This window comes from Acinonyx jubatus, chromosome X, assembly GCF_027475565.1.
Source record: "Acinonyx jubatus isolate Ajub_Pintada_27869175 chromosome X, VMU_Ajub_asm_v1.0, whole genome shotgun sequence".
NCBI classification, from domain to species: domain Eukaryota; kingdom Metazoa; phylum Chordata; class Mammalia; order Carnivora; family Felidae; genus Acinonyx; species Acinonyx jubatus.
The window spans coordinates 94,780,394-94,801,243 of record NC_069389.1 but is presented as its reverse complement, the minus strand read 5'-3'; the positions used below and the strand labels follow the sequence as shown (position 1 = coordinate 94,801,243).

Below are 20,850 nucleotides of genomic sequence, written 5' to 3'. Positions count from 1 at the left end.
GTTAACGCGCTTTTTTTTTTTTTTTTTTTTGGCTCAGAATAATGACCAAAAGTTTCTTTGTTGGCAGCGTTCTTTTATTTGAAGTCGGCCGAGCTACCCTTGGTAGTCGCCACCTCCCTGTGCTGTATCCCAGACGAAAGCGGGAGTTTGGTCCCTTCCTTTCCTAGGTATTTCCTCCTGCCATTGCTGCACTGGAGCAGGCCTAACAGGGGAAGGCCTGTCTATACCCTTTAGAATCCTAACCCGGCTGCCCTCTTTACTGTCACCAGCCCGGGGCGGGGGTTAGGGGGGGCGGAGCGGAAGAAAGGATAGAGAGAAGGGGGAAAAATAATTAAAACCAAGCCCGGTACACATCTGCAGCCCAGAGCAGTACTTTTCCATCAAGAGTACTGTTCGCTTGCACGTAATTTACTCCCCCTCTCAACACGCAAGAGATTTGAGAGAACTGGCTTCTTACCTGAGAATTCTAAAAACTTCTGGCACAAACTGCTTCCATCCCTGCCCCCTACCCCATCTTCTTAAATCATTTAAAAGTACCTATGAGCGGAATAATCCTTAAATCGGGCCCACACTTTTTTTTTTTTTCACAGACCTAAATTTAGGGTTAGCTGAAATGGCCCTTTCAGATCTTTGATTGAATCAAGGGAAAACAGGCTTAAACCGAGGGCACAAGGCTGTAGTTAGACTCCAATTATATTTTGTTTTAAAAATCTACCGCCGAGATTTGTTGTTCAAAAACAACAAGCTTGTGAAAAAATATTTTCATTTACATCCAATGACAGAGAAAGGGTTAATATCTTGGAAGAGCTCGTTTTAATTGATAAGAAAATCCATAAGGTGTTAGTCAAGAAATGGGCAAAAATGGAAAAGGTAGTCCGTCCACCGAAGGGGGGGGATACCAGTGGTGAATAAGCATATGGAAAATGTTTTGTCTCAGGGCACCTGGGTGACTCAGTTGGTGAACCGTGTGACTTCACCTCGGGTCATGATCTCCTGACTGGTGGGTTTGGGTTCGAGTAGAAATTGATATAATCTTCTGTCATTCATAAAAATATTTTCTATCAATCCCACTTCTAGAAATCTACTCTTTGGTCCACACTTCGACCTCTAGGAATCCATGCCAAGGAAACACTTAGAAATGCAAACAAAGATTTCACTACTAAGATGCTCATCAAAAAACCATTTTTTAAAATGTAAGCTCGACGCCCAACGTGGGGCTTGAACTCGTGACCCCCAGATCAAGAGTTGCGTGGTCTGCTGATGGAGGCAGCCAGGTGCCCCAGAAAATCGTTTTTAATATGAAAAAACTAGAAACAACCTGAATGTTAAACTTTAAGAAATAGCCAATTAATCCACTTGAATTGTGACAAAACCATACAATATTATTACGACATGCATAACATGGGAAAATACTTACAATCTTGACGCAGAAAAAGAAGATACAAAACGATACAGCATGAAAACTCAACTATGTAAAAAAAAAATGCATTGAAAGGATACCTAAAAGGAAACATGTTAACTGTTGTGGTTGTTAGTTTCTTCTTTGCAGCTTTCTGCATTTTTCTGCAATGAGCTCATGGCACTTTTAGCCTCCGGAGGAAAAAAAAAAAAGGTTTATTATTACTTTTGTGAAATAAAAAGGAGAACGGTAATACATGCTCATTATAATAACAAACTTAAACAATACGGAAGTGCATAGGAAAAAAATGAAATGCATTCTTTCTTTCCCAGCTCCCCAAACAATCTTTGAATGGGGCCCCCACATGAGCAGTTTGGTTTATATTTTTGCAGACGTATGAAACACACACACACACACACACACACACAGATTTTGTTTTACAAAACTGGGGAAATTTAAAAATAATAAATGGTTCATCAGGGTTTTTTTTCCTAATGAAGAGAGATACAAAGTAAAAAAAATGAGAGTCATTAACTCTCACCCAGATAACACTTGTTGAAATATTTTAAAGTCATATTTGCTTAAGGACATAAAATTCAAACAATGGAAAGACACAAAAATGTAAGTTAAAGCCCTTCTCTTCACCCCTGATTCTCTTTCCTCAACAATAACCACTATTGGAAGCGGTGGAAATGTCAGACATTGGAAGACAAATCCTGCATGATATCGAAAAAATGTGGAATCTAAAAAAAAGGAACTGGGGGCCCCGGGGTGGTTCCGTCAGTTAAGTGTCCGACTCTTGATGTCAGCTCGGGTTATGACCTCACAGTTTGTGAGTTAGAACCCTGCGTTGGTCTCTGTGCTGACAGCGTGGAGCCTGCTTGGGATTTCTCTCTCCCTCTCTCTCTGCCCCTTCCTGGCTTGTGCTCGCTCGTGCTCGCTCTCTCTCTCTCAAAAAACAAACATTAAAAAAATAAAAATAAATAAAAAAAGAAACTGAGCTCAAAAAAAGACCCAGAGTAGAATGCTGGGAGTGGGGAAGGGGGAGAGATGTTGTGTAAGGGTACATACTTATAACTAGTAGATACATAAGTCCTGAAGATCTGATATACAGTACAGTGATTATAAACAACAGAACTGTATCTTAAACGTTAAACTTGTGAAGAGACTAGATTAAAAAAAAAAAATGTTTATTTAGTTTTGAGAGAGAGGAGAGGGCAGAGAAAGAGAGGATCCCAACAGGGCTCGAACCCGTGAATCGTGAGATCGTGATGAGCCGAGAGCAAGAGTCGGATGCTTAACCATCTGAGCCATCCACGGGCCCCTAAGGGACTAGATCTTAATTGTTCCCACCGCTAGAAGAAATGATAATTACGCGATGAGACAGAAGGTGTCAGCTATGCTATGACAGCAATCACATTACAGTATAAATGTATCAAGCCAGTGTGTTGTGGACCTTAAACTTACACAGTGCTATGTGTCATCTCGTCTGTGCTATATTTTATATATAAAAAGTGGGGGAGGGGCGCCTGGCTGGCTCAGGTGGAGCAAGGGACTCTTAATTTCGGGGTTGTGAGTTCGAGCCCCACGCTGGGTGTGGCGATTGCTTAAACATAAAATCTTTAATTAAAAAAAAATTTTTTTTAACGTTTAAAAAGTGGGGGAAATGTTTTTATGGATGGCTGGGGGATTTATGATTTTCCATTTATCGCAATCCAATGTCCTTCCTGCTATGCCTCTGTATTCCCCTGGATGATAGGTTGAGGGAAGTCCTACCTCATGCAGAGGGTAAAAAACATGTGCAGCTTAAAACTTCAAGCAGTGATACGGCTTGAAAATGTAAATGCTGTCAACGCAGATTTGATGTTAAGGCGGGCTCTTAGGTGGGATGTCGGGATTGTTGAGGAAAAGCATTCCCCCCTTCTGGCTCGTGTCACAACACTCCTTGGAGAGGTCTCAGCCGGAGTTCGAAAATTCTGTGGGAATAGGGAGGGAGCGCCTTACTTAATAAGCCGTCTCCAGACATGAGAGTTGCATCATATATGCTCTTGGACTTCAAATCAATTTCTAAAGCCTATGTACTTGACCTGAGGGCTGCTTCTTTCCCGAGATATATGTTCAGTCTGTTAATGTTTCCACACTCCCTGCCTCCTTTAAATTATTTTCAAAGGTTTCCAAAAGCTTTTAAAGAAAAAACAGGGCAATTGGCTGATTCGCTAGAAAATGTGTGGGAAGTAATTCAACTGCACTAGTAATCGAATAGATCCAGAAGGACATAATAACAACGTACCCCTTTTCACCATTCAAGTGACCGGAGCATTCTTTTTTTTGCCTCTTGTCTCTTGAGGCTTTTTAAGAATGGTAGTACTTGGTTTTGGCGAGCACACAGCTGGCGAGAGTGAAATTGCTAGAGTGAAAGATTCATTTTGTTCACCAGCGTATTTCAAGCCCCTAGTAGTAGGCACTCGATTTATAAATACGTATTGTTGGACGCAATTACATTTTAAGTGAGTGCACACTTTCTAGAAAGCCCTTTTGGCAATACGCAAATTATTCCTAACCTGTGACCAAGGAATTTAACTTCTTGAGCTTTTTTCCTAGGGAAGTTCTCGGAGACGGGAACAGAGATTTGTACAGAAAAAGCATAAAGCGGGGCACCTGGGTGGCTCAGTCGGTTGAGTGTCCGACTTCGGCTCAGGTTGTGATCTCGCAGTTGACGAGTTCGAGCCCCGCGTCGGGCTCTGTGCTGACAGCTCGGAGCCTGGAGCCTGCTTCAGACTCTGTGTCTCCCTCTCTCTGCCCTCCCCCACTCATGCTGTGTCTCTCTCTGTCTCAAAAATAAAATAAACATTAAAAACAAATTTAGAAATTTTGTTTCCTTCGCTATGGTAGCCCCTGTACTTAGAACAGTGACTGACATATGCTAGGTACTCAATAAATATTTGTGGGCTTGAATTGATTTCAGTATGGAAGCCCATGCACAGACAAAATATGAAGGAAATACACGCAGAAGTTAATGACAACTAGTACATTAACTAGAGTGGGATTGGGGCGCCTGGGTGGCTCAGTCGGTTAAGCGGCCGACTTCGGCTCAGGTCACGATCTCGTGGTCCGTGAGTTCGAGCCCCGAGTCGGGCTCTGTGCTGACAGCTCAGAGCCTGGAGCTTGTTTCGGATTCTGTGTCTCCCTCTCTCTGCCCCTCCCCTGTTCATGCTCTGTCTCTGTCTCAAAAATAAATAAACGTTAAAAAAAAAATTTAGAGTGGGATTAAAATTTTTAAAAAGTTAATGAGAGCTATGTCTGGGTTGTGAGATTATGGGGAATTTTTGCTTCCTTTTTTGTACAGGGAGCATAAATTACTTGCATTATTCTACAAGGCAACACAAGATTCAAACTTTTAAAAAGATAAAAACCGAAACTCCAAAGTCGCCAACTATGTCTTCTGTAATAGAGGCATATGGATTCCCAAAACCAACCAACCAACAAACCAAAAAACCGACCTATGGGTTCCACATTTTCAATTTCAGAGATTAGAGTAGGCAGCATTTGGTGCTGAGATTTTAAAGAGACCCAAAAAGGATCTGTCCATTTACAGCCACTTGACCTTGAGGATCTCTTGAGATCCTGCTCCATGCTGGGCTCTGTGGTAGATGTTAAGGATGCCAAGTCTTTGCCCCTCAGGGAAAGAGCTCCCTATCTAGCAATGGGAGACAGACACTCAAAAGGTTATAGATGCTGTGATTGTGGTCTGCACACGACAAGGAGGAGGTGGAGAAAGGAGGGTTGGAAGGTCTGATCTAGGAAGATTCCATACAGGAAGTGACATTTGACCTGAGCCTTACAAAGGTTTACTAAGTGGACAAGGGAGCGATGAGTTTTCTAGGGAAACCAGTGGTTCTCAAACTTTAGTGAGGATCAGAATGATCTGGAGGGGGGGGGGAGGGTAATTATTAACATACCTATGCTTAGGATCAGCCCCCAAAGATTCTGATCCAGTAGAAGGTAAAGCCTGAGGTAAAGCCTGAGAATCTGCATCTTTGGTGATAACTAACATTGTTCGAGCACTTTTCATGTGCTAGGCGACGTTCTAAACCCTGTGTATGGAATAACGTGTGTACTCTTTTTTATCGAAACATATTTGACATAGAATATTGTCTAAATGTAAGGTGTACGTGTGTATGATTGCTGTCCTTGGCGATAATTAGCGCCTCTGTCACATCACATCATTAGCGTTTCTTTTTAGTGATTGGATAACTCACGTACCCTTCATAAAACACTGTGAGGCAGGTAGTTTGTGGGGCAGACTGGGTGGGGCCATCCCAGCCTCAGAGCTCCCTGTGGGATTGACTGAGGCTGCATTGTGACCTGCTCTCCGGATCCTGCTTCCTCGCCTTACCCTTCAGGTGGACATCCCAAGAGCACTCCCCATTCAGCCTCTGATAACCTAAACTCCATCACAGAGTCTGTTTCCCCAGGGAACCCAACCTAAGGCTCTAGCCTTCCATGATCTGGCCTCAGCCTACCTGTCCAGCTTGATCTCTTTCTACTTCCTTCTTCTTTTATTTAATGTTTATTTTTCTTTTGGGGGGAGCGGGGGGAGGGGCGGGGAGAAAGCTGGAGCACGTGAAAACGTGAGCACATGAGCGGGGGAGGGGCAGAGAGAGAGGGGGACAAAGGATCCTAAGTGGGCTTTCCGCTGACAACCCAAGGCAGCTTGAACTCATGCACTGTGAGATCATGACCTGAGCCGGAGTCCGAGGCTTAACAGACGTAACCAGGCGCCCCTCTACTTCCTTTGTACCGTCAACAACGATACTAAAACTAGGAGCGATGTGGCCAACCTCACAGCTAAGGTGTATTGCGTGTTACAAACACGTTACGTATCTTAACTCATTTCTCTCCCCTGAGTCAGGTTCTGTTATCATCCTCTTTTTATAGATGAGGAAACTGATACACGGGTTAGGTGACTTGCCCAAAGTCACACACTTAGTAAGGGGCAGAGCTGGGACTTAAGCTCAAAGGGCTGACTCTGGAGTCCAGGCTTTACCCGAGATCATTTTTCTTTTTTGGAAGTATTATGCTGGTGGGAACATTGAGGATGCCTCGGACGAGTGGCTATTGGAGCAGGGACACCAGTGAGGAGCCCTACCTCGGGAGAAAAGGAGGACCTAAATCAAAGTCGTGATAGTGAGGATGTAAACACAGGGATGAATATGACGCAGGTTAAGAAGTTGAATGGGACAGGGCTTAGGATTCCGCGTCTACTTCTCCCATTCCCTCTACAGCTAATTTATGCCCCAAACCCTTGGGTGGGTGGGCAGATAGCGTATCATCCACCAAGAGGAGGTATGCAGGGGAAAGAACAAATTTGCAGAAAGGACCTTGTATTCAGATGGGGGTTGTGACTTAAAGTGTGGTTCGTGGCATTAGCTGGGAGCTTACTAGAGACGCTCCATCTTGGGCAATAGCCCAGAACTACTGAATCACGATCTCCATTTTAACAAGACCCCCAGGAGTCACTTGCACGTTCGTGTTTCAAAAGCGCAGGCAAGGGGCGCCTGGGTGGCTCAGTCGGTTAAGGGTCCCACTCTCAGTTTCGGCTCAGGTTATGCCTGATCTCACGGTTTCGTGAGTTTGAACCCGGCATCGGGCGCTGCGCTGACAGTGCGGATCCTGCTCGGGATGCTCTCTCTCTCCATTCCCCCCCCCCCCCCACCCCCCGCCCTCTGTCTACCCCTCCCCTCTCCCTCAGGATAGAGGTCACTGCCCGGTGTCCTAAACCAAGGTTGAAAATTGTTGACCCTGGTGACTAGAGCTGTCTCGAATGCATTTTCTTTTTGACCCTCACATTATGTTAATTTTTAAAATACGAAATGTCAGGGGCGCCTGTGTGGCGCAGTCGGTTAAGCGTCCGACTTCAGCCAGGTCACGATCTCGCGGTCCGGGAGTTCGAGCCCCGCGTCAGGCTCTGGGCTGATGGCTCAGAGCCTGGAGCCTGTTTCCGATTCTGTGTCTCCCTCTCTCTCTGCCCCTCCCCCGTTCATGCTCTGTCTCTCTGTCTCAAAAATAAATAAACATTGAAAAAAAAATTAAAAAAAAAATAAATAAAATACGAAATGTCAGCACTCCACCAAAAGATCGTTACCTAAACCTGTACTTCTGACTTCTTTACTGGGGGAGACGATCTGGCATTAGATCCCCCGTGGCGACGACTGGCCAAGAGCTGAGCGGCGGCCGCCTCCTTCAGAGGGTACCCATAAAGGAGGCCCGCTTTTCCTTACTGTACCCCCAACGCATCAGTTACCTTTTATCACCTTTGCTCCGTTTTTGTTCGTAGTAGAGAAGATAGTCAAATGTTTTTCGTACTCGTGACTCCATGGAAAGTGGAAAATGCAAGAGAAGAGGGTTACTGTTTCTTAAAAAAAAAGGGGGGGGAGCATGTTTCTTTGTGAATCCCGGCACATACTATGCACTCCCACACCCACCATCGTCCTGTTAGTCATTCGTATTGCTCACCTGGAGTCTACAGGTTGTTGAGAAAAAAGAGGGCCTGGGATAGAATCTCGGGGAAGATTCACATTGTAGGGATGGGTAGAGAAGGAGGAACGCACCAAAGAGATGGGAGAGTAAAAACTCGGAGGGTGTGGTCCGAGATGGAAGCAAAGAGAGAAGAGAGTTTCCAGGAGGGAGAGGTTCAGGACGTTGAGCACTGTGGAAGCATCAGGAAGGGGGCAGACAGGGGCACCCGGGTGGCTCAGTCGGTTGAGCCACCGACATCAGCTCAGGTCATGATCTTGCAGTCTGTGAGTTCGAGCCTGGCGTCAGGCTCTGTGCTGATGGCTCGGAGCTCAGAGCCTGGAGCCTGCCTCGGATTCTGTGTCTCCCTCCCTCCGCCCCTTCCCCGCTCATGCTCTGTCTCTCTGTCTCTCAAAAATGAATAAAAGTTAAATTTTTTTTTTTTTTTAAAAGAAGGGGGCGGACTAAAGGGCAGGTCGGCCAAGGCCATTGAGAAGTCCTGGTTTGCCTAAGCCAGAGTGCTCTTAGTATTGCGTCAGAAGCCGCCTCAGGAGTGAGTGGGCTGCGAGGCGGGAGATCTAGCTCTCAAACAATAAGGTTTAGAAACTTGACTAAAGGGAGGGTGGCGGGGAGTGGAAGACAGGGGACTGGATTTCTTGGTTTGGTTTGTTTTCCCTGAAAGCGGTTAAGAGCCGCAGCTGCACGACGACGTGGCCAGCAGATGCTTAGAGACTGAAAAGACAAGAGAGAGGGGATATTAACCAACCTTGTGGCAGGAAGTGAGACAGGAGACCTTGAAATCAAAAGGACGGGCAGGGTGATGTGCCTTGTCCTTTAAGAGGGGAGGGAGAGAGATGTGGGGCCCTCAAGGTCGAGGGAATTTACACCTGACAGCCTCCATGTTTTCCGTGAAGCAGGAGGCAAGGTCAGCTGAGGGGGGGAGGGGGGGAGTGGGGGGAGGGGCGGGGGAGAGACAGAGCCGGGACTTGAGTGCTGGCCAAGGTTAATATTTTCTCCATTCCCACCATAGGGGCTTTTAGAGACAGGAAGAAACAGGAGAGAGGCAGGCAATATGTTGCCTAGGAAACTCAGTGGTTTGCTAAAGCAACAGTAGGTTGTTTTTAATCGTATTAACCCATTCATATCCATTGTCACCCAAAAGGGAACCAGTGGAATAGAATTCTGCGTCACAGGGCACCTAGATGGCATCCCTCTGTAGCCTAGGGAAAGTACGGAGACAAGAGACTTAAATAAAAGGGGAAGGATCATCAAATAAGTGGCAGGTGTAGGATAGCAAAAGCAAATTTTCCCTAGCTCCTCTTGCTTGTGCGCACACACACACACACACACACACACTCCATACCTCAGCATGTGTATGCATTGGGATCCCGCTATCCCATCTAGAACTATCCAGGGTTAAAATTCGGCAATCATTCCTTCTTTTATTTTTTGTGTGTGGCAGGACTTTAATTGTCCCAGGAGGAGAGTAAAGAGGACTTTGTTTGCATAAAGTCTAGGTCAGGGAGAGCTTGCAGTGGGATTGACAGCGGAGGCCTCTTGGGGGGAAGGAATGGAGTGTGGGTGGCGAGGGCTTGATCCCCTAAGTCTGAGCACCTGCTAGGGAGGGAGGCAGAGTCCCAGAGTATCTGGGATCTATGCCCTGGCCCCTTCCACTCCCTAGAAGCCCAAAGGAGGAAGTGTATACTTCTCCTTTTCCTCCAGACTCCGTTGTCCCCTTCAAGCTGATACTGGTTCATCGTTCTTGGTGACTTTAACATCCACATGGATGACCCATCCCACACCCCGACCTTGTCCTTCCTTGACATTCTTCCACTTCCACCATCTTTTCTGTCTACCCACCCTTGGCCACCTTCTCTCTTGTTCACACACTAGACCTTTTCGAAACCGACCCCCCGGTTAAACCTGACTGTCCCCCTGTTCCCTAACTGCACATAGACAACTGCACACAGTAGCAGAAAAGTACAGTGTCCTAACTGGCTGGTCTCACTTAAGAAAATTACTTGTATGGGGCACCTGGGTGGCTTAGTTGGTTGGGCGTCCTACGTCGGCTCAGGTCATGATCTCGAGGTTCATGGGTTCGAGCCCCTCATCGGGCTTGCTTCTGTCAGCATGGCGCCCGCTTAGGATCCTCTGATTCCCCCCCCCGTCTCTGGCCCTCCCCCACTGGGGGACCAGCAGGGGAAAAAGGAAAAAAAAAAGACAAAAATACTTTTTTTTTGGAAAAGAAGTAAAACTTTTGTTCATGGATTCCATGCTCTTTTATATGGGAAATCCAGTGGATTCTACAAAGAAGCTACTAGAACTAATGACTGAGTTTAGCAAGGTTGAAGCGTGCAGGATTGACCATGTTATATGGTTCCATTGACCTAAATCTCCAGAAAACGCAATCTAATCTGTGGTGACAGAAAACAGATCAGTGGCTACCTGGGGACTGGGCATGGGGAAGGACTCACTTGAAGATTTGGACCGTAAATCGCCAAGAAAATTTTTGACCGCGATTCGTAAGTCCAACAATTATGCTACACGGCCACAGTCCGTCCTTCCCCCTTCTCTCGTTCTCTATCACACCATCGCCATTCTTTGCAAACCTCCAATATGCCTTCTGCTTTCACTCTCAACTGATGACCTTGCAAACCCACCACCCTCGATGTGTGTCTCCGTTTTCTGTTTTCCTCCTTGGGCTTTGCGTCCATTTGCCTTGTGTACGGTCAAGACTTTGGTGCCCACAGTCATCTCTCCTCTCTCCTGCATGTTAATATCATCCTGTCTGCTTGATCACGCTTGTGTGCAATAGACCTGCTTTAATATGTCTTCTCTTTTGAACATCCCTCGCTTGACCCCAGATCTTCCTTCTAACCACTGCTGTATTTTTTAAACATTTACTTATTTTAATTTGAGAGAGAGACAGAGAGAGAGAGAGAGAGAGAGCGTGAGCAGGGGACAGGGCAAGAGGGAGAGAGAGACAGAGAGGGAGAGAATCCTAAGCAGGCTCCACGCTGAGCTCAGAGTCAGACGCGGGGCTCGACCCCACGACCCTGGGATCAGGACCTGAGCCGAAATCAAGAGTCAGGTGCTCAACCAACCGAGCCACCCAGGTGCCCCTGGCTACTGCTCGATTTAGCCGCTCCCTACATATCCATTTCTGTAACCTCGTCTTTGTCTCTCAGCAGCATTTGACAGAGTTCCTCACTGCATCTTGAGTTACTTTCCGTATTGGGTTTCTGGGATACATACTCTGATCCCCCCCACTTTTCTCGCTGGATCCTCCTTCTCAGCGTCCTTTCCCATTTCTTCCTCTTTTAGCAGACTTTTAAGTGTTGGGGTGCCCCAGCTATGTCCTGGGCCGGTGTCTGTTCTCACTCTCTAGCCAGGTGATTTCATCTGTTCTAATGGCTTGAAATGTCATCCATAGACTAAGACTCATATATTTAACCTGCTTACCCTTGTCCTGCACCTAGATCGCGGGCTCCCACAATCTGAGGCACCCCTGACGTCAAAAGGCAGTAGCATCTTTACGTGTCCCAGACCGAAGTTTTTATTTCCTCCCTGTATCTGTCAGTGTTCAGTGGTGAGAAACGGGAGTTGTTTAGTCATTTTGAGAAAGAGACTTAACACAAGGAATTAAGTGCTGATAAGATCATTGGAAGAACTGGAGGAACAAGACATTAACAATGACTCCCAGGGCTCCACACGGGTCTGTGACCTCCGCCCCGGTCAGGGAAGTGGGCGATTTGGAAGCCTCTATTAGGGTTGCTGATGTCAAGAGCACGTCACCCTGGCCGCAACCCAGAGAAGCCTTCCGCTGTGACGATAAACTGCTTCCCAACATCCATGAAACTTTGGCAAGATACGGGAACACGGAGTTGGGTTGCCATCATTATTGCAACTGTCTCTTCACTACTTCTCTCTCTCTCTTCATGGGTACACACACACACACACACACACACACACGCACGCACCAGCTAATGCCTAACACTTTGTACGCGCAAGGCACTAGTCTAAACTCTGTTATCATATTAGCCCCACTTTACAGATGAGTAAGCTGAGATAGAGGTCAAGTAAGTTGCCAAAGATTATACAGCTGGTGAGTTTTACATGCAATTATCTGCCCTGTTTTTGTTGTTTTGTTTATTTCTTATTTTTTGGGAGTGTGAGCAGGGGAGAGAGGGGGGGCATCAGAGAGAGAAAGAGAATCTTTTTTTTTTATTGTTAAAAATTTTTATTTTTGAGAGAGAGACAGAGCGAGAGCAGGAGAGGGGCAGAGAGAGAGGGAGACACAGAGTCGGAAGCAGGCTCCGGGCTCCGAGCTGTCAGCACAGAGCCTGACGCAGGGCTCGAGCTCATGAGCCAGGAGATCATGACCTGAGCCCAAGTTGGAAGCTCTACTGACTGAGCCAACCAGGCGCCCCGAGAGAGAGAGAATCTTAAGCAGGCTCCATGATCAGTGGTGTTGGGCATGATCCCACAACCCCGGGATCATGACCTGAGCTGAAATCAAGAGTCAGAAGCATAGTCGAATGAGCCACCCAGGCTCTCCTAGCTGCCCAACTTTTATCCATGAGCATTCCTCTGTCGGTTTCTCTTATGTGGTAAACAAACTCCAAGGTCTTGGTGCCCACAGTTATTCCATTCCCCCATGTTAATACCATCCGCTCTGCTTGATCAATTAGTTATATCTAAAATTCTTTTCTCGGGGCGCCTGGGTGGCTCAGTCGGTTGAGCGTCCGACTTCAGCTCAGGTCATGATCTCGCGGTTTGTGAGTTCAAGCCCCTCGTCGGGCTGTGTGCTGACAGCTCAGAGCCTGGAGCCTGCTTCAGATGCTGTCTCCCCCTCTCTGCCCCTCACCTGCTCACGGTCTGTCTCTCTCTGTCAATAATAAATAAACGTTAGAAAAATAATAAAATAAAAAAATAAAATCCTTTTTTCTTTTTTTTAAAGTTTATTTATTTTAAGACAGAGTGAACAAGCAGGGTAAGGACAGACGGAGAGGGACAATCCCAAGCAGGCTCTGCACTATCAGTGTGGAGCCTGACGCGGGGCTCGAACTCACGAACCGTGAGATCATGACTGGAGCAGAAATCAAGAATCCGAAGCTTAACCAACTGAGCTACCCAGGCACCCCACATCTAAAATTCTTTGTGGGATGCCTGGGTGGCTCAGTCCGTTAAGTGTCCTACTTCGGCTCAGGTCATGATCCTATGGTTCGTGAGTTCGAGCCCCGCGTTGGGCTCTGTGCTAATGGCTCAGAGCCTGGAGCCTGCTTCGGATTCTGTGTCTCCTTCACTCTCTCTGCCCCTCCCCCGCTCGTGCTCTGTCTCTCCCTCTCAAAAATAAAACATTAAAAAAGAAATAAAATTCTTCATAAACATAATTTTAATGACTGAATAATACCATCACATGCCTTAACCATAATTTATTTAATCATTCCCCTATTTGCATATTTAGGCTTATTTCCAATTTTTGTTTACAAACAATAACTGTAACGAGAACTATGTGTACAAACTATTGCCTATTTCTGATTATTTCTGTAAGACAAACTCCTTAAAATTCAACTCCTGGGTCACAATGAGCCAATGGCTAAGAAAGAATTCTTGAGACGTCTTTGGTGTAAAAAGGTGATTTTTAAAAATATTTTTTATTTATTATTGGAGGAGAGAGAGACAGAGCATGAGCGGGGGAGGAGCAGAGAGAGAGGGAGACACAGAATCGGAAGCAGGCTCCAGGCTCCGAGCTGTCAGCACAGAGCCCGATGCGGGGCTCGAACTCACGGACCGTGAGATCATGATCCGAGCTGACGTCCAACGCTTAACCGACTGAGCCACCCAGGCGCCCCAAGTGTGGAAAGGTGATTTTATGAAAGCACAGGGACAGGACCCGTGGGCAGAAAGAGCTGCCCTGGGGTTGTGAGGAGTGACTGATTATATACTTTTAAGTTAGTGTGGGTTAGGGAGAGCGTAAGTCTCTAAGGAATTTGAAAGCAAGGCTTGCAGGACCTTGAGGGGCTAGCTACTGTTAAGATAAGGTTACTTTTAGTCTTTAATGAAACAGAAACATTAAGGAAGTGAGGCAGACAGGAGTTCCTGGAGCAAGGTCACACTCTGCGTGTTTCAGGTGTCTATCAGTGGGCTGCAAGCTATAAGGAGATTTAATTTCAGCTGCATTTCTCTTGCCCTTGTTTCCCTCATCATTTTTCCCCTGAACAACTTTGGCCCTTAAGTCTTTAAGGTTTTGGAAGGTCTCATCTTCTGTACCTTCTTCCTGCCGAAAAGGGGGGTGGAGACGTTCCTACCTATGGGCCAAGGTTGGTCAGTTGAGAATTTAATAGGAGTTAGGAAAGGCTAAGGCAGCTGTATCTAGAGTTGATAACGTATGACAAAGGATCATCTGTTGACTTGCACTTCGGGCAGCGAAGGAGCCTCAGCACCAGGTAGACAAATGTGGGAGAAAACAGCAAAACATGATGAAGACAACAAAAAGAAAAAGAAGCCCGAAGAATAAGAGTTCTCTGGTAGTCAACAAACATCTTTCTTTAGTTCAGGAATTTAACCAATTAGTAAAGGAAAAAGAGGGATCATTTAAAGCGCCAATTTGAGCATTTGTCAGAAATCCAGAAATATTTCGATGATGATCTGGAATGTATACGCAGCGTTCTGTTTTTATCAGAGCTCAAGTTCCACCTTGTGCAGCAGCTAAAACATCTAATGCCATTCTATTTTGTAGAACGGTTCTATGCATTTGAGTTATTTTAGTGTTTGGTAATATAATGTGATTTTGAGAGTCATTTAAGGCCTTGATTGGGCAACAGGTGGTGTTAACCATCATCTAGGCTTCGTTTTGTTTAGGAAACAATCAGGTAATTAATAAGAAGGACTTTCATAGAGACAAGAAAAATATAGGTGAATGGTTGGAGCAAGTTACAAACCCAGCGGCTGCCAGTGAGAAGACTTTTAGATGTCAGGCTTGCGGCATCTCAGAGGGAGTGGGACCAGGCAGCGGGAATCAGATGGGTTTTTCTGGCTTGTAACTCAAATGTCTGTGGCGATCCCTTGGAATGGCCCATCGAGCACCAGGCACAAAGATGGTCTATATATGAGTTTTGTGATAATTTCTCTGAAGTTTGCCTCGAGTTGTCTAGTGCAGGCAAACAACAAACATTTAAAGACGATCAGAACTAGAATTTAATACCCATAAAGTGCGTTATTAAAACAGAATTTTTCTCTCCAATAACCCTCACTTCCAGAGACAGCCAAATGGAGGCTAATTCGTTTGTGGAACAAGTCCAGTTTTAACAAACTCGGCCTGATTACTTACATAAGCTCAGCAAGAACAGCGATTGATCATAAGGATCTTTTTAAAATTCGCTTTGCCGGAACTTCGTATAAGGAAGCTGCAGATTGAACTTTTACTAGTCTCCCCAGGCCAGGAGCCAGACGTGCCAGCAATATCTGTAGAATTGGGTGAATTCCTGTTCACGAGGTCCCCAAGATATCCTTAGGTTCCTGCACTGCGAGGAAGTGACATTCTTTACCTGGTAAGGCTGCTGGGAACGCTGTAAACAAGGTATCAGGCCAACATTTCCAAGGGGCTTTATGGCTCCAGGTTTTATAAAGTCAACCTTAGCTCCTTAGAGCCGTAGGGTCATATCTGAGTCTATGCATGTCTCGCAAATATGACATTCCAGTCAAAGCCTTGGTAAAATAACCAGCGTTTCCAATGGTGACCTGTTACAAGCAGAGTAGACTCTCATTGAACTTGTGCAAGTAACTAATTGCCACGAAACAAAGAATACTTACTGAGAGCTTTTGAATTTCAGAGGGTTCAGCCAGAGAGAAAAGTTGAACGCCTCAATCTGTACACAAATGAAAACTTGAACACATTTCTATATGCCATAGATATTTTAAGGGAAAGTTTCCTCAATCCGGAAGAGCAGTCATCGGAGAGCCAGCAAAATTTCCAACAAGAGTTACAAAAACTATAATCATCCTCCGTTTAGTCCCATGTTACTAATTCTTGTTCAGTTTTGAATGCAGCTTTTTAGTTCTGGAAATCTTTAGCATTTGTTTTATGGTCTTAAAGATGTCAAATACCTGTATTTGTCCTGAAAGTCCTTTTTATAGATCTCCTTGAACATGAAACACATTTTCTAAGTGCATCAGAATAATAACTATAAATGACAAAAGACTCAAAGGTGAACATGGTTAATAATCTGATATGGGAGTTCATCACGATGCAATTCACAAGGAAATTTCGTTATTTCTGTGACACATAACACTTCAGTAATCAGAATATCAAGTGATGACCTTATACCAAAACATATTAATATTTTAGGAATTATATATATATATATATATATATACACACATATATATGTGTGTGTATATATATATATATATATATATATATATATATATATATTTGAGCCGTTATAGCATTTACCCAAGCAATACAACCTAAGGTTTACCATTATTTGTTTGACAGGGCTTTCTAAGTAACATACCAAGTAAAAAGGCCCAATTTGTTAAAAAGATTTCATTTATAATTTAAATCGTGGGAAGTTTGCTAAAACCTTAGAAAGATATAAAGCACATCCTAAATAGGATTACGGGTCATGACAAATCTTAATTACTTACTTTACCAAGGTGGCAATAAGAGATTCTAAAGGCAAATATGTAGGGTTGTGTAGTTGTTAGCAAAACCTAGCTCCTTTAACATCGAGAACTTTTAACTAAGTAATCAAAGACCTGGTAAAGACAAAACATAAAGCTTTGCTTTCCCTGGCAGACAAAAGAGAAAAGACCTTTGTTTATGGGTTTGTTTGTTTTTTTTAATCAAGAGCGGATCCAGAATCCAAGAAAAGTGTCTTTTGAACAGAGGGAAAAGCAGAATTTCAATCTTGTACTGTGTATTTTTAAAGCCCATTTATTTCAACCTTAGTCCGTCCTAGCCACACATAATAATCCTTTCCAAAGATTTCCTTCACGAACCTTCTACAACTGTTTTTTGCATTCAGATTTTGTCCCAAGCCATTTCTTTCTAAACAACCAGTTACAGTTAGGGCAAAATTACTTTTTTTTTTTTTTTTGTTTACCTTCAACAAAAATGTACTTCCATTCCTTACACATTTCTTTTTTTTTTTTTTAATTTTTTAACGTTTTATTTATTTTTGAGACAGGGAGAGATAGAGCATGAACGGGGGAGGGTCAGAGAGAGAGGGAGACACAGAATCTGAAACAGGCTCCAGGTTCTGAGCAGTAAGCACAGAGCCCGAGATGGGGCTCGAACTCACGAACAGTGAGATGGTGACCTGAGCCGAAGTCGGACGCTTAACCGACTGAGCCACCCAGGCGCCCCTTCCTTACACATTTCTAACGTATCTCCTGCTTTTCTACATACAGAGTTCCTTTCCTTATTTTCATCAGTCTTAATTACATTTCGCAGAAATTTAACTCTAAGAAATCTTAGTCTCTAGTGAAAACTAAGCGCTAACCAATTGTGAGCTGTGACACCAGAATTCTTCAGATGGCAAATTTATGAATCAACTAAGCATAAAGCAGGTTTTCCAGCAGACCCAAATATCCTTAGTTTCTCTGCAATAAGTTAAACACACAAACCTACAGGGGCGCCTGGGTGGCTCGGTCTGTTAAGTGACTTCAGCTCGGGTCATGATCTCACGGTTGGTGGGTTTGAGCCCTGCGTCCGGCTGTGTGCTGACAGCTCGGAGCCCGGAGCCTGCTTCGGATTCTGTGTCTCCCTCTCTCTCTGCCCCTCCCCTGCTTGCACTCTGTCTCTCTCTGTCTCTTGAAAATAAATGAATGTTAAAAAAAAATTAAGAAAAACCACAAACCTACATTTAATCATTAATGCTTTAGCATTTTATCTGATTTGGAAAAGGCCTAAATGCCCAATGAATTCAATCCAGTTTATCATCGAAACAAAACTCGAAACTTTCAGGTTACCAAAGACCTTGAAAGCTATCTGAACAATGACCCATGAATTGAGACAGAACTGACCGTCATTTTAAGTCATCTTTTTGCTAACAAGTTGCAACAGAGATATTCATGAGCTTATCCGACCTTCAGTAAACCTAGGTTAGAGAAAGTTTTACATTTAATGCTGATAACTCTAAAGACATGTCTATCTTAACTGAACCAACAAACATAAATTAGTTCAAATACCAAATATGTTCCGCTTGGGTCCACTTAAAAAGAAATTTTTTTTTTACATTTATTCATTTTTGAAAGACAGAGAGAGTGCAAATGGGGGAGGGCTAGACAGAGAGGGAGACGCAGAATCCGAAGCAGGCTCCAGGCTCTGAGCTGTCAGCACAGACCCTGACACGGGGCTCGAACTCACGAGCCGCAAGATCGTGACCTGAGCCCGAGTTGGCTGCTTAACCGGCTGAGCCACCCAGGCGCCCCAACTTGGGTCCACTTTAAAAGGTAATCGCTTTGTTCACCATGGTTATTTTTTAGCTGGGGCCCCAGTTGGGGGCGGGGGGGTCCGAAGTGGGCGGTGTAAGTCCAAGGGGGTGTTCTTCAGTCCTTGACAGTGGGGGCAGGAGGAGGGACTGATGGTGGCAGAGGCATGGAAGATGTAGGCCGCTCCCAAGACGGTGCAGACGCAGGAGGAGGGGCAGGAAGGCTGGAGGTGGACAAAAGCCCAGAGGACAGAGAAAGAAATCTCGCCGTCCTAAAGCCCACCAGCTTCGACAGATGAGCAGGTTTTTTTTTTTTCCCCACCCACAAGCGGAAGTGGGCAGTCCGTGTGGGGCCAGAGAAGACAGGGGACTTCCCCCAGACACAAGGAGTTTCGGGATAGCTGCTTGGGAATATTCCATAAAGTCTCCTTCCCAAGGTAGACTAACCAGAGGCAATAGGCTCCAATGTTAATAGTCATTAACCCAGGGAATGAATGGGGGAGAAGCCCCCACATACGGCTAGAGGAACCTGAGTCTATTAGGAAGGAGGAAGGGTGAGAGAGAGCGTCGGAGTCCCCTTCATCAGGGCCTGTGTTTGCTCCAGCAACGTGGGTTTATTCGGAGGAGGCCTGTTTAGAGAATCATCCAATATATCAGGAGGGAGTTTAGCAGCCTGGTTAGTGGCCAAACACATTCTGCCAGAGGCAGACCTGATTTAGGGCCATGAAAGCCTGGACATAGGGTACTTCAGTCCATTTGCCCTGTTTCTTGCAGAAGAGATCTAACTGATAGATTATATTAAAATTTAATGGCCCCTTAATGGGCCATTTTTCGTCATCTGCTAAGTATTGAGGCCAGGCAGTATTACAAAAGATCAGTTTTTTCCTTCTTAGATCTTGCAATCCAAATTGATTCCAGTGCGTTAAAAGGCATCCCAAGGGAGAGTCCTTGGGGACTGAAGAAGATCCCATGTTTCTAGAAAAGTACAGAAAGTCCCTTACCAAAATCCTCCCTGACCCCCAGGTGGCGTCCCACGCAGGATATGTCAGAGCTTCCTCATGTCAAACCGACTGGAGGCGTCCCTGAAACAAAATTGCTCTGATCCCCGAACAGCCACTGAGGGCCCCAGAGAAGGGATGTTAGTATCCCTTCGCTTCCCCATTGCATCCTGGGCTACAAATGGGTGCCTGGAGTATGGACCAAAATACAATGCTGTGTTGTGCCTTGAAAGCCATGCCGTAAAAGGCTGTACCTTAGTTTACCTTGCCTTGAGGAGCATGCCATGAAGGTCATGCCTTAGTTTCCATGAAGGCTGTGCCTTTTTTTTAAATTTTTTTATTTTTGAGAGACAGAATACAAGTGGGGGAGGGGCAGAGAGAGAGGGAGATACAGAATCCGAAGCAGACTCCGGGCTGTCAGCACGGAACCCAACATGGAGCTTGAACCCACAGACCACGAGATCATGACCTGAGCCGAAGTCTGACACTTAACGGACTGAGCCACCCAGGCGCCCCGAAGGCGATGCCGTTTTTAACCCACGGAAAACACTAGAAAAGTGTAATTTAAGCAGTAGATAGAAATCCATCATGATTTAAAGCGACATTCTAAAGTCTTTACAGCCAACTTCCCTAAGAAACAGTTTTAATCCAAACGGGTACTGGTTTCGGCCGGCTCCCAGGGGTGGTCTCTTGGCCAGAAGCAGCTAGACTAAGTATATGGAGGGGATCACATTAGACCAATGAGGAAGAAACCTCACACGGGAGTCTTAAGATTGGCAGCCATCCTGGTGACTTAGGTGGCTGTCCCGCGCCCAAGGCAGACAACTTTGTATGAGGACAGGAATAAAGAGAGGGCATCAAGTTTCCGGGTCTTACTACCATTCCGGCCAGGGTACTAACTTCCAGCCGAAAGGCCGGCTTTCTCCTCCCCGTCGAGTAGCCACGGGCTAGAGGATTGCGGCCTGAGCAATTGACATGAAAGTGTCCCAGTAAGACCATCCTCCTCGAAAAGCCCCTGAAATGGGAGTAAAGGGAGAAAAGAGAAAGTACTCACCGGGTTTGCACCAGCTCAGAGCCCAGATGAAAAGACTCCAAGCCCTGTGTAAGGATTGCAGAAATGATGGGGTTCTTGAGCCAATGGCTAAGAAAGAATTCTTGAGACGTCTTTGGTGCAAAAAGGTGGTTTTATTAAAGCATGGGGAACAGGACCCGTGGGCAGAAAGAGCTGCCCTGGGGTTGTGAGGAGTGACTGATTATATACTTTTAAGCTAGTGGGGGTGAGGGAGAGCATAAGTCTCTAAGGAATTTGAAAGCAAGGCTTGCAGGACCTTGAGGGGCTAGCTACTGTTAAGATAAGGTTACTTTTAGTCTTTAATGAAACAGAAACATTAAGGAAGTGAGGCAGACAGGAGTTCCTTGAGCAAGGTCACACTCTGCGTGTTTCAGGTGTCTATCAGTGGGCTGGAAGCTATAAGGAGATTTAATTTCAGCTACATTT

The 20,850-nt window shown here is 45.3% G+C and overlaps 1 long non-coding RNA gene across 1 annotated transcript; it reads right to left on the bottom strand.

Annotated features, from left to right (window-relative positions):
- Positions 1-14,541: 14,541 nt before the first annotated feature.
- LOC128311514 (uncharacterized) lies at positions 14,542-20,601 on the bottom strand. Its single transcript, XR_008289964.1, has 3 exons — positions 20,407-20,601; positions 15,466-15,658; positions 14,542-15,068 (listed from the first exon to the last, which is right to left on the bottom strand). It is a non-coding gene; the product is annotated as an uncharacterized LOC128311514 (long non-coding RNA).
- Between the last annotated feature and the right edge of the window lie 249 nt (positions 20,602-20,850).